Source organism: Jaculus jaculus, chromosome 7 (genome assembly GCF_020740685.1).
Source record: "Jaculus jaculus isolate mJacJac1 chromosome 7, mJacJac1.mat.Y.cur, whole genome shotgun sequence".
NCBI lineage: Eukaryota > Metazoa > Chordata > Mammalia > Rodentia > Dipodidae > Jaculus > Jaculus jaculus.
This window is the reverse complement of record NC_059108.1, coordinates 36543630-36560405: the sequence shown is the minus strand read 5'-3', so window position 1 is coordinate 36560405 and position 16776 is coordinate 36543630. Positions and strand designations below refer to the sequence as shown.

Here is a 16776-nt window from a genome sequence, read left to right as displayed (position 1 = left end):
AAATACTTAGTAGCAGAGGCCAGTAAGTTGAAAAGGAGACATAAAGGGTGGAGAAAGGAAGGGAAGAGGATACTTAATAGGTTGATATTGTATATATGTAATTACAATGATTGTAATGGGGAGGTAATATGATTGAGAATGGAATTTCAAACGGGAAAGTGTGGGGGTGGGGAGGGAGGGAATTACCATGGGATATATTGTATAATCATGGAAAATGTTAATAAAAATTTAAAAAAAAAAAAAAAAATCAGGGCTGGAGAGATGGCTTAGTGCTTAAGGCACTTGTCTGCAAAGCCTAAGAACCCATGTTCTACTCTCCAGATCCCATGTTAGCCAGACACATGAAGGTGAGGCAAGTGCAAGGTCACACATGCCCACTAGGTGATGCAAGAGTCTGAAGTTCAATTTCAGTGGCTGAGGCCCTGGTACACTAATTCTTTCTTTCAGTTTCTCTCTCTCTCTCCTCTCTCTCTCTCTCAATAAAATTTAAAAAAATAAACCAGAGATGACAAATATTCTAGCAGACATACTGAGAAAAATTCCAAAAAAAAACACTTTTGAGAATTTAAAACACACCACTAAAATTTAGCATTTGTGGGGCTGGGGTAGTGGTAGAGCACTTACCTAGGATGTTGAAGGCCCTGGGCTTGATCTCTGCTACCACCAAAAGGGAAAAAAATAGGGCTGGAAAGGTTGCTTAGCAGTTAAGGGTGCTTGCCTATGAAGCCTAAGGACCCATGTTTGATCTCTCTCCAGATCCCATGTAAACCAGACCCACAAAGGTGAGGCAAATGCAAGGTCGCACATGCCCACTAGGTGGCGCAAGCATATGACATTCACTTGCAATGGCTGAGGCCCTGGCACACTAATTCTCTCTCTTTCCCTCAATCTCTCTAAAAATAATAAACATAAAAAAATAAAAATAACTTTTAGAAAAGGAAAAAATAGCAAAAGTGGGCTGGAGAGATGTCTTAGTGGTTATGGCACTTGCCTGCAAAGTCAGAGGACCCAGGTTCAATTCCCTAGTACCCACGTAAGCCAGATGTACAAGGTGACATATGTGTCTGGAGCTTTCAGCAGCTAAAGGGCCTGGGATGCTCATTCTTTCTCTATACATGACTCTCAAATCAATAAGTAAAATAGTTAAAAAATAGCATTTGTAGGTTGTAGAGATGGCTTAGTGGCTAAGGCACTACGAAGCCTAAGAACCCAGGTTTGATTCTCCAGTTCTCATGTAAGCCAGACGCAAATGGTGGCACATGCATCTGGAGTTCATTTTCAGTGGCTAGAGACCCTGGCATGCCCATTCTCACCCTCTCTCTCTCTCTAATAAATAAAAATAAAATCTTTTAAAAAAATAGCTCTTGTTTTCATAGTTACGACACATTTTCGTAGAAACATTTTGAGGGGGGCACAGGATTTGAGACAGAATGTCACTATATATCCCATGTTGGCCTCTAACTTCCAATCCTCCTGTCTCAGCCTCCAGAATGTGGAATTACATATTGTAGCATCATGTACAGTTAGCGGAAACAAACACTCTTATCCTATCACTACAAAATTATTTAACTGGAATTCAGAACTTCTCTCCCTGTGCACTCCACTGCTAAATTCTTTCCATACCAGTTTTACATGTTCTTTTTTTAAGGTTTAGAGAGACTTGATTAGATTAAGAGAAGGAAGTGTAGGGAGCCCCTGCCATGTGGAAGACAGGAGAGAGCAAAGCCTCCCATTTTAGATGTTTTATAAAAAATATTTTTATTTATTTGAGAGAGAGAGAGAATGAGCACACCAGGGCATCTTGCCACTGCAAAGGATCTCCAGACACATACACCACTTTGTGCATCTTGTTTTATGTGGGTGCTGGGGAATCAAACCCAAGCCAACAGCTTTGCAAGAAAGTACCTTAACCAATGAACCATCTCCCCAGCTCTTGTTTAACAAGTTTTTTTGAAATGATAATGTAATTGATCATTTGGCAAAACTATGAAATGCATACACAGAAAAAATCAAGTTCTCTTTGCTATTAAAATAAGGGGGGGGTCTTGAGTGATGGCTTAGCAATTAAGGTGTTTGCCTGAGAAGCTCAAGGACCCAGGTTCAATTCCCTAATACCCACCTAAGCCAGATGCACTATGTGGCACATGATTCTGGAGTTCGTTTGCAGTGGCTGGAGGCCCTGATGCCCCCATCCTCTCTCTTGCTTGCTCTCTCTCTCTCTCTCTGCCTCTTTCTCTCTCTCTTAAATATATATTAAATAAATAAATATATATATATATATTTAATGGTGGGAGAAGTTTTTTAAAAAGGAGCCGGGCATGGTGGTGCATGCTTTTAATCCCAACACTTGAGAGGCAGTGATAAGATCACTGTGAGTTCCAGGCCAACCTGAGACTACAGAGTGAATTCCAGGTCAGCCTGGGATGGAGTGAGACACTACCTCAAAAATAAATAAATAAATAAATAAATAAATAAATAAATAAATAAATAAATAAATAAAAAAAAAAAATAAAATAAAACAAGTCAGGGCTAGAGAGATAGCTTAGTGGTTAAGGCATTTGCCTGTGAAGTCTTTAGAACCCAGGTCCAATTCCCTAGAGTCCACAAAAAGCCTGATGCACAAGGTGGCGTGTGTGTCTGGAGTTTGTTTGCAGTGGCTGGAAGCCCTTGTGTGCCCATTCTCTATCTGCATCTCTCTCTCTCTTTTAAGTAAGTAAGTAAATAAATAAATGTTATTTTTTAAAAAGTCAAGTCGGCAAGGGCTTGTGTGTTTTGAACTTGACCCCAGTGGGTAGTACTATTTTCGCAAGGGTGTCTACCCCTTGGGAGAGGGGGCCTTGCTGGAGGAAGTGTGCCAGTGCCTGCGTCCAGGCCCAGTTTTCCACTTCCTGGTTGGTGCTGCCTAACAAGCTGCTGCAGTAGGCTCCCCCTGCCACCGCCAAGCCCTGGCCATGCCTTCCCCACTAATGGATGTGACCTCTGAGCCATGAGCTAAAATAAGTCTTTCCGCCTTTCAGCTGTTCCTAGCAGATATTTGTGACAGTGACTATTTCAAAAAGCTATTGTAGAGCTGGAGAGATGGCTCAGTGGCTAAGGCATTAGTCTGCAAAACCTAATGACCCAAGTTTGAATCCCCAGTACCCACATAAAGCCAGTTGAACAAGGTGGTGCATGCATCTGGAGTTCTTATGTAGTGGCTAGAGGCCCTGGCATGCCCATTCTCTCTCTCTCTCCCTCTCTCTCTCTCTCTCTGCTTGCAAATAAATAAAAACATTTTTTAAAAAAGATATTGTTTTATGTATGGGTGAAATAACTATAACAAAAAATTTTAAGGGCTGGAGAGATGGCTTAGTGGTTAAGCGCTTGCCTGTGAAGCCTAAGGGCCCTGGTTTGAGGCTTGATTCCCCAGTACCCACATAAGCCAGATGCACAAAGTGGCACATGCATCTGGAGTTTGTTTGCAATGGCTAGAGGCCCTGACATGCCCATTCTATCTCTCTCACTCTCTTTCTCTCTCTCCCTCTTTTTCTGTCTGTTGTTCTCAAATAAATAAATAAAAATAAACAAAACAAATGTAATCATTGTAATTACAAAGCACTCTGTACTTACATTGCTTCACTGGTGTCAAGGTCTTGCTCCAGGGGTGAAGAGATTGCTCAGTGATTAAAGATGCTTGCTTGTAAAGCCTGACCATCTGGGGTTCAATTCCAATACCCATGTAAAGCCAGATGCATAAAGTCATGCACGCTTCTGGAGTTTGTTTGAAGTGGCAAGAAGTCCTAGGACACCCATTTTGTCTGTCTTTCTGTCTCTCTCTCAAATATATAAATAAAGTTTGTTCAAGTTCAGCTGGGCATGCCTTTAATCCTAGCATTCAGGAGGCAGAGGTAGGAGGATCACTGTCAGTTCGAGGACAGCCTGAGACGACATAGTGAATTCCAGGACAGCCTGGGCTAGAGTGTGACCCTACCTTGAAAAACCAAAAAAATTAAAAAAAAAAATGTAAGTTCTTGGGCTGGACAGATGGTTTAGTGGTTAAAGTACTTGCCTGCGAAAACTAAGGATCCACGTTTGATTCCCCAGTACCCAAGTAAGCCAGATGTACAAGGTGGTGCATGTGTCTGGAGTTCATTTACAGTGGCTGGAGGCCCTGGTGCACCCTTTCTCTCTCTCCCCCAAATAAATAAATAAAAATAAGATTTTTTTTAAAGTTCTTGCTCCATTCTAAATAAACTAAAACTGATGATGCAGTTTAGATGGATTTTGTAAGATTGCAAAATAATATTGGCAAATGAACATATAAGCACATTTTAAAAAAATATAGTTTTTATTTATTTGAGAAAGAAGCAGAGAGAAAAAGAGAAGGGGCACACCAGGGCATCCAACAACTGCAAAAAAAACTCCAGATGCCTGTACCACCTTGTACATCTGGTTCAGCTGGATTCTGGGGAATTGAACCTAGGTTCTTTGGCTTTATAGGCAAGCACCTTAACTACTAAGCCATCTATCCAGCCACGTGCACATTTTTTCTTTTTTTTTTTTTTGGCCAAAATAGACCACATATGTGTATGTTTTGTGATTCTTATTTTACCTACCTTTTATATACAAGATCCAATTACTGTAAATGAATGAACATGGGTATGAGGCTTCGACTCAACTTATTAAGCGGTTGTAAAGATGGCTCGAGTGCTGAGTCAGAATGCAAGGCTGTTGGTCCACAGACCATATGCATAAATCAGGAGTGGGCAGGGTGGAGGAAGGGTCCTACAACTGCCTTTACATGTATTTTCTCAAGAAGTTATGAATTTCCCCACCTTCAAAAATTTGTTTAGGGGCTGAGAAGATGGCTCAGCATTTAAGGCACCCATCTGCAAAGCCTAACAACCTGAGTTTGATTCCCCAGTGCCCACGTAAAGCCAGATGCACAAAGTGACACATGCATCTGGAGTCCATTTGCAGTGGCTAGAGGCCCTGGCATGCCCCTTCTCTCTGACTATCTCTCTCCTATCTCTCTCTGCTTGCAAATAAATAAAATATTTTTCTAACCAATTTGTTTAGCATTGACTAGTTTCATAGCACTGAACAAGCACTTGTTTACAAATGAAATAACACAAACCACAGCAGGAAGGGGCTCTTGGCTAAATTCCGAAAAGAAAAATACAGCTCTCCTCCCGGGTGTAGCTCCAAGAGACCAAAGCAAACCGACCTGACCAGGAAGACTCTCCAGCCTGTGGCCCACAGCACCAGGGTCCATCTACTCCCTTGGGGCTCAGCTCAGTCCACAGTGAGGCAAGTCCTGAAGAGAAATGAGGCAGCTCTCATCCAAATGTAGGAGTTGTCCATCCCAAACGTAACTGTCCACGGGACTCACCTCCCCGAGGAAGTGGCCCTCCGCAGGAAGCCTGAGCCAGGCGAACAATCTATCTTCCAGGAATGCCCGTGAGTGTCCTGGCCCACCCTCACATTAAGAGCTTAGAGCTTCAAGAAGGCCACAAGGCCCCCAACCCAAGCCAACCGCTAATGAATGTATGCATGTACAGATGCTCAATAATCTGCAATGCTTTACACAGTTTCCACCAAATTATCTTCATCATAATTTTGTAACTCAGGAAGAGAAAAAAAATGTAAAGAACCATCGCTGTGAACTTGTCCCCAGTCTCTCCACTGGCTGGCAGCGCAGTCCTGAAGCGAGAGGAGCACCAAATGCCAGGGCTCCGGGTGCAGAGCGTCTCTGGTATATTTCTCCCTCTCTGTCTACATTTTTCCTATCCAGACACCAATCTGTTCCTATTTCCTCACTTCTATTTTTAAATGGAAAAAAATTTGGTCTCAAAATAACTATAACCTAAGAATTCCTTGGATAAAAGACAGAAAACTGAATTTCCAATTTCCCTTACCCTACTTCTCCCATGCCTGTATGGTTTTATTATTAAAACATTAAAAAAAAAAAAAAACCTTAAGGGCATTTTCTGGTTTTACTATTTAGTTAATGACTGGGCCAAATAGACATGTTATTTCAGTTCTCACCACCATGGCTTACCTATTTTTTTTTAAGTAACAAATTATACATATGGATAGCACCTTGTTCATGTTTCTTGTCTCAACATATCATCACAATAACAAGGAAGAAATCAATGTTGTGTGTGTTAAGCAACTGCCAATCTGTACTGGAGGCCTGGTTTTATAAATAAGAACATTCCTTATCCAGGAATAAGGCCCAGGCATTCAGATTTTCCAAAACAACTCTTCGTATCCAAGGTACCCAAATAAATTCAAGCATTTCAGTTTTAAAACTGATGTGGTTGTCTGCTCCTGATGGAGGGCCCTAGAAGCACACATTAGATAAATAAGCTAGTTTTCACTATTTTTGTGCGAAATGAATATTCACCATCCAAAAGCGCATTCCCTATCATAATTATATAATCAGTTCAAATATGTTTTTAAGCAATGTAAGGCACTTAAAATTTCACCTAACAAAAATAGCTAAAACTGAACTCTAAAATACATTAGCTGATTTGGAAAATATCCAAGAAGCTGTAAGATCAAAACTAAAATTTGGGCTGCAGAAATGGCTCAGTGGTTAAAGTGCTTGCCTGCAATGCCTACTGGGGTTCAATTCCCCAGTACACACATAAAGCCAGATGCACAAAGTGACGCATGTATCTGGAAAAGCCTTGTACCCAATAACAAGCCACTTGCTTAAGAGACGCAGTGTGCAGCCACACTGTCTGGCAAACTGCTCTGCGCCATGCTTTCTGCCAGAACTGGAGGCGCCAGCTGCCCAGCAAGCGCGCAGTAATGGCACCTGGAGGTTTTCCTTCAACTGCAAGTGCAGGGCTGGGTGTGTCGGTTCCTGCAACATGTCTGCCAGGCCTGGAGAGCCGTGAGCATGTGAGCGCTGGTCCTGAGAGGCCAAGCCAGGATCCACTGACCCCCCAGTTTTGTTTTGTTCTTTTGAGGTAGGGACTCACTCTGGCCCAGGCTGACCTGGAATTCACTACGTAGTCACAGGGTGGCCTCGAACTCACGGCGTTCCTCCTACCTCTGCCTCCCGAGTGCTGGGATTAAAGGCGTGCGCCACCACGCCCGGCCAGGATCCACTTAGAAGGCAAACACGTGGGCTGTACATTTCCTCTGAATGGGGGGAGATGGCTCAGAGACAAAGTGCTGTATAAACCTGAGGACCTGAGTTCAGATCCCAAGAACTCACGTAAAGCAGGATCCATAGTGAGAGTGTCTGTCACCCCGGCAAGCCCAGGGTGAGAAGGGAGACAGAGAGAGGGGACTCCCAAAGCTTGCTGGCCAGCTGGCCTGGCCAATACAGTGGTGAACGGCAAGAGATACTGGGCCACACACCAAGGTGGAGGGGGAGGACCAACACCCAAGGTCATTCTCTGACCTCCACATGAGTGCTGTGGCAAACATGTGTCCCTATTTGCACACATGAATACACACACACACACACACAATTTAAAAAGAAATGGTGTTCCCGGGCTAGAGAGATGGTTTAATGGTTAAACGCTCGACTGTGAAGCCTAAGGACCCCAGTTCGAGGCTCGATTCCCCAGGACTCATGTTAGCCAGATGCACAAGGGGGTGCACGAGTGTGGAGTTCTTTTGCAGTGGCTGGAGGCCCTGGCACGCTCTCTCTCTCTCTCTCTCTCTCTCTCTCTCTCTCTCTCTCTCTCTCTGCCTCTTCTCTCTGTCACTCTCAAATAAATAAAAATAAACAAACAACAAAGAAAAAAGAAACAGCATTCCCAAGAATAGTCACTGTTCCTTCCTATTATACATTGGTTAGTTTGGGACATGTTTTATTTTTATTTATTTATTTGCAAGCAGAGAGCTAGAAGAGACACAGACAGAGAGCATGGGCATACCAGGGCCTCCGACCAGTGCACATGAATTCCAGCTCACGTACCACTTCATACATGTGGCTTTATATGGGCCCTGGGGAATCAAACCTGGGGAGTTAGACTTTGTGCCTTAACTGCTCAGCCATCTCTCCAGCCCCAGTTTTGGACACTTTTTTTTTAAGGGAGTTCATGGAATAGGTGGCCTTAGTGACAGTTTTCTTTGACTTAGCATAGTATTTTCAAGGGTTACCCACATTTCAGCACAGCTCAATACCCCTTTCGAAGCTTGAGCAAGCTCCTAGTGTTTGGATGTACCACATTTTACGTATCCATTCGGCAGCTGAGAGAAATCTAGATCTAACTTCCGGATATTATAAGCAATGGTGCTATGAACGTTCCTGAGCAAGTTTTGTGTAAAAAGTAAGTGGATTTGTTTGTTTGTTGGAATTCTCTTGGGAATCAACCTAGAGGCACAACTGCAAAGTGGTTTCCAGATGCTCTTAAGCCTGGTCACTTCTGTCCTCTCCATGTAACCCCTGCCCCATGGCAGACTGAAGGAAGTGCAGTTCACTAGAAACACCCAAAATTAAGAAAGGAAAGGAAGATGTATGTAAAGGAAAAAAAACCCACACTGCATGAAGAGATGTTGCTGTTCTCAATATACCACTATGAGGGATGGAGAGATGGCTTAGTAGTTAAGTGCACTTCTTGTGCAAGTGTGAGAGCCTGAGGGGGCCTGAGATTGTGAGTTCAAATCTCCAGACCCCATGTTAGATGGATATTGGTTTTGAAATAGAAGATTATAAAAGTGCCCCGTGCAGGTCAGTGAGGAGACACTGATCTAGCAGCAGGAGTACAGAAGTGACCAGAAAATGGGAGCCCCCAGACATTTCTCAGAGTATCGGGCAGAAGCAAAGACAGTGAACTTCTCACACCACAAGGCGCAGGCCATTTTAATGTAAGTAAAAAGGGAAAGGGGACTCTAGAAACAGAAAGAGATGGATCATGTGAGTCTTGTAATAGAAGAGTGTCCAGCACCCTACAGGTGCATGAGAAAAGGCGGGTGGCAGATGATATAAGCCAAGCCAAGCTTTAAACCACTTGAATATTCACGGAATGTTAGTGACCACATAACAAAGGCCTTCAAAGCTCTTTGGTGGGGTTCCCACAAAGAATCTAAGATTAACACAACATTTTGAATGTCTTGCTAAAATCTAGAACCTTTCTCCACATTCTACAGAGGGGCAACATTAACAGGAGAGTCTCCTAGACTTGACTGGGCCCACTGAAGTTTGGTCTTCAGCCTCACTTGAAAGAGTCATGGTGGTCAGAGCCAGACATGGCAGCGCGCACCTTTAATCCCAGCACTGGGGGGGGGGGGGGGTCAGGGGTAGGAGGATGGAGGTGAGATTGAGTCCAGCATGGACTACAGAGTTCCAAGTCAACTTGGGCTAGAGTGAGACCCTATCTTGAAAAAAAACTGTCACAGTCAGGTGGTCCTGAGGGCACTGCTAAGTAGAGATGGAAAATATTTTCTACAAAAATAAAAAGGTATTAAACACTTTAAAGTTTCTATTTTTATTTATTTATTAGAGAGAAAATGGACGCACCAGGACCTCTGTCACTTGACAGATTTGGATGATCTGGTACCCAGTGCCAGAATCAGCCATCCTTCTATTCTTTCATGAGGAACGAAACTACTAATAAGAATTAAAGAAAGAGAGCTGGGGAAGATGGCTCAGTGGATAAAGGTGCCTGCTTGCAAAGCCGAATGACCTGGGTTCAATTTCCCAGTACCCACGTAAAGCCAGATGAACAAAGTGGCACATGTATCTGGAATTCGTTAACAGTGGCTAGACACCCTGGTGTGCCCATTCTCTCTCCACGTTCTTTCTCTCTCTCAAATAAACAAATTTTTAAACATTTATTTATATGAAAGCGACAGACAGACACAGAGAGAAAGAGGCAGAAAGAGATTGAGAGAGAGAGAGAATGGGTGTATCAGGGCCTCCAGCCACTGTGAACGAACTCCAGGTGCATGCACCACCTTGTGTATCTGGCTAATGTGGGTCCTGAGGAACTGAGCCTTGAACGGGGATTCTTGGGCTTCACAGGCAAGCACTTAACTGCTAAGCCATCTCCCCAGACCCCAAATAAATAATTTCTTATAGAAGAATTTTAAAAAGTGGTCAGAGTGTAACAGTACTATGAAGAAAATAAGCGAAGGCATTAAAGCATGAGGGCAGGGCTCCTTTGGACGAAGCAGAGGAATGAGGCATTCCTTTTTCTACATATGATTAGCAATCCTTTATCAGATATATTGTATTTTTTCTAGTAGCATCTCATTGGATTTTGACTTGCTTTCCCTGATTATAATAGGGTTGATATCATTAGATATGTAATTTTTTTGCCTTTCTACTTTAAAAAAAAAATATTTTTTTTACAGTGACGAGAGGGGTGCCTTGCCCATGCTAGGTAATGCTCTACCACTGAGCTATGTCAACCCCGGCCCTTTCCTCTACTGTTAACTCCTGGTGGTTCCCTGATTCTTTTCCTCTATTTATTATTTGTCTTCTTTTTTTGTTGGTATATTAGCTAGAAATTGCATCATAGAAGCCCAATGCCATACATAAACAACTGAAGTAAGGATCGATTGATTTTTGGCTCCTGGCTTCACAGGAGTCGGCCCATCATGGTGGCAAGGACATGACAGAGCAAACCAGCAGGAAAGGGGGATCGAGGAAGAGGCCAGCAAAACATACAGCCTTCGGGCTGGAGAGATGGCTTAGCGGTTAAGCGCTTGCCTGTGAAGCCTAAGGACCCCGGTTCGAGGCTCGGTTCCCCAGGTCCCACGTTAGCCAGATGCACAAGGGGGCGCACGCGTCTGGAGTTCATTTGCAGAGGCTGGAAGCCCTGGTGCGCCCATTCTCTCTCTCTCCCTCTACCTGTCTTTCTCTCTGTGTCTGTCGCTCTCAAATAAATAAATAAATAAAAATTAAAAGAAAAAAATTACAGCCTTCAAGGATTCCCAGTGACCTACTCCCTCCCAGCAGGCCTCATTTCCTATCTTTCACCAACAATGCAATTATATAAATCCGTCAAGGGGTTAATCCCCTCATTAGGTCAGAGCCTTCATGACCAAATAATCTTTGGAAACACCATGGTAGACATGCCCAGAGGGGTGCTTAACGAATGTCTGAGGCATCTCTCAGTCAAATTGACAATAAAAATTAAACATCACAGTTGTTTTTTTGTTTTGGGGTTTTTTTTAATTTTATTTTAGTTTTTTCATCGTTCAAGGTAGGGTCTCTCTCTAGCCCAGGCTGACCTGGAATTCACTATGTAGTCTCAAGGTGACCTCTACCTCATGATAATCCCCTACCTCTGCCTCCCAAGTGCTGGGACTGAAAGCATGTGCCACCATGCCAGTCCCACAGTTGGTATATCTTTATTTTTTTTTAATTTTTATTTATTTATTTATTTGAGAGCGACAGACACAGAGAGAAAGACAGATAGAGGGAGAGAGAGAGAATGGGCGCGCCAGGGCTTCCAGCCTCTGCAAACGAACTCCAGACGCATGCGCCCCCTTGTGCATCTGGCTAACATGGGACCTGGGGAACCGAGCCTCGAACCGGGGTCCTTAGGCTTCACAGGCAAGAGCTTAACCGCTAAGCCATCTCTCCAGCCCATCTTTATTTATTTTGCAGTGCTGCGGATCAAATCTCACGTATGCTAGGAAGGTGGATAACTCTACCACTGGGCTATATCCCCAGCTCAATTCTTTCAGATATTGATCTTTTGTTGATGGCTTGCATTGCAAATACTCTTCTTGATGATGACACTGTTCCTAACATTGTGGCGTCTTTTGTGGCTGTGCCCCTCCAGGTTGGACACAATGGCAGCTGTCTAGAGTCAGAACAGCTGTGATGTATGAGCTCTGGTCTATGGACATCCTTGTGGGAGGAAGGAGGCTCGTGAGGCTCTCAGAGCTGACAAGGCCCTCTTTGCTCAAGGTTACATAACCACCAAACACTTGTTGCGGGAAGGGGATTTGATGGTGCAACTGCATGTAAGGTATGCAGGGAACTGTTCAGTGGAGCAACTTGAATTGCCTGTGTTGCAGGTGGGTCTCTTCAGTGGTATAGCTTCCTGTAAGTTGCCAGGGACTTCCTGGCGATGCAGCTGCCTTTCAGTCACTGTCATGAGTCACAGTCACCTATGGTCTCGTAAAAAACCCAGATGAAATCATTGGTTCACCAAACTGGACCAGACTGGACCGGAGTGAAGAGCTTTTTTCCCCCCCCTTGGGTCTGTCAGAGCTCTTTCTACCTGGGGTGAATAAAATTGGATGTCCCAGCCGGGCATGGTGGTGCACGTCTTTAATCCCAGCACTTGGGAGGCAGAGGTAGGAGGATCACCGTGAGTTCGAGGCCACCCTGAGACTACATAGTTAATTCCAGGACAGCCTGGGCTAGAGTGAGACCCTACCTCAAAAAACCAAACAAACAAAAAAAGGATGTTCCTCTACACCTGCATAGGACAATAGCACGTCACATTGTTTATGAGAAGAGTTTCGTGCACACGTGCATGTGTGTGTTGTATGCGCGTGTGTGTATGCGTGCAGAGGTCAGAGGGGAACATCAGGTATCCTCACTTATTTGTGTATTTCCTTGAGATGGGCTCTCTCCCTTAACCCAGAGCAGCTGTCTGGTCTGCCAGTGAGCCCCGGTGATGCTCTTGTCTCTGCCTGCCCCTCCCTACCTGGGAACTGGGGTTACAGACCTGTAAGGCCATGCCCAGCTTTTTACATGAGTCCTGGGGTGTCTCCATCCTGAGAGGCCTTTGTGCTTGAGCCACGAGTGCTCTTAACCACTGAGCCATCTCCCTAGCCCAAGATTTTCATTTCTTTTTCAATTTCTGAGATTTATTACCATCTATTCTTTAAAAATATGAACTCTAGGACCGGAGAGATGGCTTAGCGGTTAAGCGTTTGCCTGTGAAGCCTGAGGACCCCAGTTCGAGGCTTGATCTCCCCAGGACCCACATTAGCCAGATGCACAAGAGGGCGCATGTGTCTGGAGTTCGTTGGCAGTGGTTGGAGGCCCTGGCGTGCCCATTCTCTCTCTCTATCTGCCTCTTTCTCTCTCTGTCTGTCGCTCTCAAATAAAGAAATGAAAAATAAAATTATAAAAAATGAACTCTATTCTTAGAACCAACCTTATGATTGATTCCATTATTTTGAAATGTCTGTACCATACTCCTTATCTGCATCAAAACTCATAGTTAACAATGAACTCTGGGTTGCAAAAGAGGATTTCTGTTTACACCTGTCTTTAAGTCTTTGTCCATCAGTTCAACAAAGACAAGGACAAGTGTTGAGGTTTTCATTTTTATTTGGTAAAGAATCTGTGTGAGAATTGGTTGTGAGCCGCCTATCTCACAAGCAAGCAAGGAATGAATTATGAATTGAAACCTTTGTTTCACCTCTTACAACTATGTCTTCCCCAAACGTGTTCATGCTTTTGAGTCTTGGACCATTCTCACTTCACAGATTTGATCTGAAAATCACACGAAAGGTTGTATGCAACCAGTCGGCTACCAACTGCTCAGAGTGCCAAGCACAGTGTGGACGCTAATATTTTGTTTATTGGCTTGATTAAATTGAGCATATCTTTAAAAGGCCAGCAAAGTACAAAATATAACGATATTCGCTTAACATTGATAAAACTGCAGAAGGCAAGACCAGGAAAACAATTAATTAGCACTTTAACCCACAATTACCCCAACCAACTGTCCTTGAACTATAGAAGTATTAGAGTGATTCAGATGAGCCAGGTAATAGATCTGAAAAGATCCTTTCGAGGGAAAATTATATTGCAAAATCTTTGAATCACAGTTTCATGGTCGACTGAAAGTATTTAACAACACTTTGTGAAATGATAATTATCATTTGCTTTGAGAGGAAAAAGTCACGAGCTGATGTAAGCTGGTATGTCGTAACAATGTTACAAGTGGGTTACATGGGCAATGCATGTAAGATAAACACCAGCAAGACCGTAGTACTTACTGCTTAATTTGACCTCAGATTTAAAAAATAGATGTCCCGGATCCTGTGATTCCTGGGTATGTTTTATATGCTTTACATCTCAAGAATAATAAAAAAATATTAAAAATTATCATCAATCCTGGAGTCTTTATATGCCCCAGACCCCCATGCTCATAGCTCTCCGGTTCTCACAGACCATTTTCAGACTATTTACAGAATTACTCCCCTGTGCAGGCACGCCGGCCCTCACCTCCACCCGGCTCCCATTTCATCCTCACAGCAGCGCAGTCACTTACGTTCTATCATTTGTTTTGTTAGAAGAAGAAACTAAAATTCAGAGATGGCATGCCTCTTGTCCATATTCAGTTAGCGAGGAAGCAAAACTTAGCTATCTGACCTAACGTATAAAAATGTCTCAGCAGTTAAGGCTCTTGCCTGAAAAGCCTAACAATGCAGGTCCGATTCCCCAGTATCCATGTAAAGCCAGATGCACAAGGTGGCACATGCATCTGGAGTTTGTCTGCAATGGCTAGAGGCCCTGGTGCACCCATCCTCCCTCTCTCTCTTTCTCTCCCTCCCTCTCTCCCTCCCTCCCTCTCTGGCTGTCTCTTTCTTTCTCTCTCTCTCAAATAAAAATATAAAATATCTTTTAAAAAAATTAAATGGGGACTGAAGAGATGGCTTAGCAGTTAAGCGCTTGCCTGTGAAGCCTAAGGACCCTGGTTCGAGGCTCGGTTCCCCAGGACCCACGTTAGCCAGATGCACAAAGGGGCGCATGTGTCTGGAGTTTGTCTGCAGTGGCTGGAGGCCCTGGCGCATCCATTCTCTCTCTCTCTCTCTCTCTCTCTCTCTCTCTCTCTCTCTCTCTCCCTCTTTCTCTGTCTGTTGCTCTCAAATAAATAAATAAAAATTAAAACAAAAATTAAATGGGATCCTTGAGTCTAATGTGTGTGCAAAGCCCTGGGTTTGATTCCCAACCACAAAAGACAAGAGAAGACAAAAACCCCTCCTACAGGCAAGGCTGCACCATGGCAGAGCATTTATAAATCCACGTCTACAAATGTCCAGGGAGCTCACGTACCACCTTTCCCTGACTTTTTCCATAATCCACTCCCAAAACTGCTGACAGAGAAAGATACTTTCTGCAGCCTAATCACTGTGGGCTCAATGACCATGTATTTTGCTAATTGGGATTTTTAAGTGCTTTGTTCCTCACACCTAAAGTAGGTGAAAAATGAACTAAGTCTGGTAGCTGTCATATTGTGCGGAAGCGCCAGGGCTATACAACTCAAGCATCGCCTCTGATTTGTGAGCACATTCTGAAAACATATTTGGAAGTCTTTCAACTAGCTCCAAGTAAAAATGGAGACGTGATCGCCATGAAGATGGATGGAGGCACTGTGTTGATTCCTCTCATTAAAGGCCTTCGGCTCATTTACATCCATGGCTTCATTTAATAATTGCTTCTCCCATCTCCCTCACCAGAAAAGACTGACAGAGCCTCCTCCCAACACTGCCCTGTGCAAAGAATCTAACATAAACAATGTCAAAAAGGATCACTGTATTTAACAAACTCCAGGACAGGCCCCAAGACTATTTGTAAGACGTAAATCAATCTGCTTTTAGTCCAGCGTGCTGCTAAATTTGAGGCGTCTGTTTCATTTTAGGTCTCAGCCCCCAGCCCTGAAAAGAGACAGCCATGTTTTATTCATTGCTGTCCAACATGCAAAGTCATCAAGGCATTCAAAGTGTAGATATGAAAGTTGCCCTAGACAATATCTTTTTGAATATGCATAATTGAAGGGTCACATGTTGTGACCATCATCCTGCCCAGCAAATATCCCAGATCCAGCTCTCGTACACAGCAGGGTGGTGCCTCTGGGCTTCGGTGACTAGAACAGCCTTCTCCAGACATAGAATTGTGAGCAGGGGAAGTGTGTGTGGGCTTCCAGGCTAGTGGGGGGAAGGAGCAGCCAAGATCTACTTGAATACCCCACTTCTGCCAAGATGATGGAAGACATCACAACCAAGGTAGCAGCCTGAAGTCCAGAGGGAGGCCACTGACAGTACCCCACCTATCCAACCCACAAGGGATACGTGGCCTCAGCCAGAAGGGAACTGAGAGGGGTATAAATTCTGACATTGGAGTGTTGTTTAGAACAGTGGCAGTTCCTGCCCAACACTCGAGGCAAAAACACCATGAAACATGGCTTGGTGTCTCTAGAGATAAGTTAGCAGATCCGTGAAGTTTAATATCTGAAGCTAAATGTTATTATCTTGTCAGAGGAAGGTCCCTCAGCCCATAGTTCACTTGGCTTCCAATCATCATGTTCCCGAACTTGAATTAAACATACCTAAGCAAGAGTGAAGGGAGAGAGTTACAGTGGTAACCTTCTGGAGTGCCAATTCTAATTTATTGGTCTGTCAAGGCTCTTAGTTGTAAACAACAGAAACCACTCTAGCTAGTTAAGCAGAAAAGAAATTGATAAAAGATTTATTAGCTTACAGAATCTCAAGGGCAGGAAGACCACCTTCAGTCACCCCAGTGCTGGCTGCGCTACCTCCACAGTAGGCATAGACACCTTGCGCCATGCACTTCCTCACATCCTGAGCCCTAGACCAAGATGCCATGCTGAGGGCCTCATGCCACCTACTTCTGTGAGCAAAACTCTTGCAGTCATGTCTGAATCGTGATGTCTAGGTCCCATGAATGCTCTTTAGGGGCAAGATATTTGTAGCGTTTTTCTTAGAAAGTTCTGAAAACATAGGACAAGGAGTCAAAAGTGACTAAGATAGCTGATCAGTGCATACCATCCCTGTGCCAATGAGTCTTGTGGCTCCAGGCTCGCTTTAGTCCACAATCAAGTCTCCAGG

General features: G+C 43.9%; 1 protein-coding gene and 1 non-coding gene across 2 annotated transcripts in view; both read right to left on the bottom strand.

The window, feature by feature from the left end:
* The window catches only part of Mettl24 (methyltransferase like 24), a 161886-nt gene that overhangs the window by 132800 nt on the left and 12310 nt on the right, over positions 1–16776 (bottom strand). The gene's annotated exons all lie outside the window — the stretch shown is intronic.
* On the bottom strand, positions 13110–13233 carry LOC123462653. The gene has a single exon (XR_006638437.1). It is a non-coding gene; the product is annotated as a small nucleolar RNA SNORA40 (small nucleolar RNA).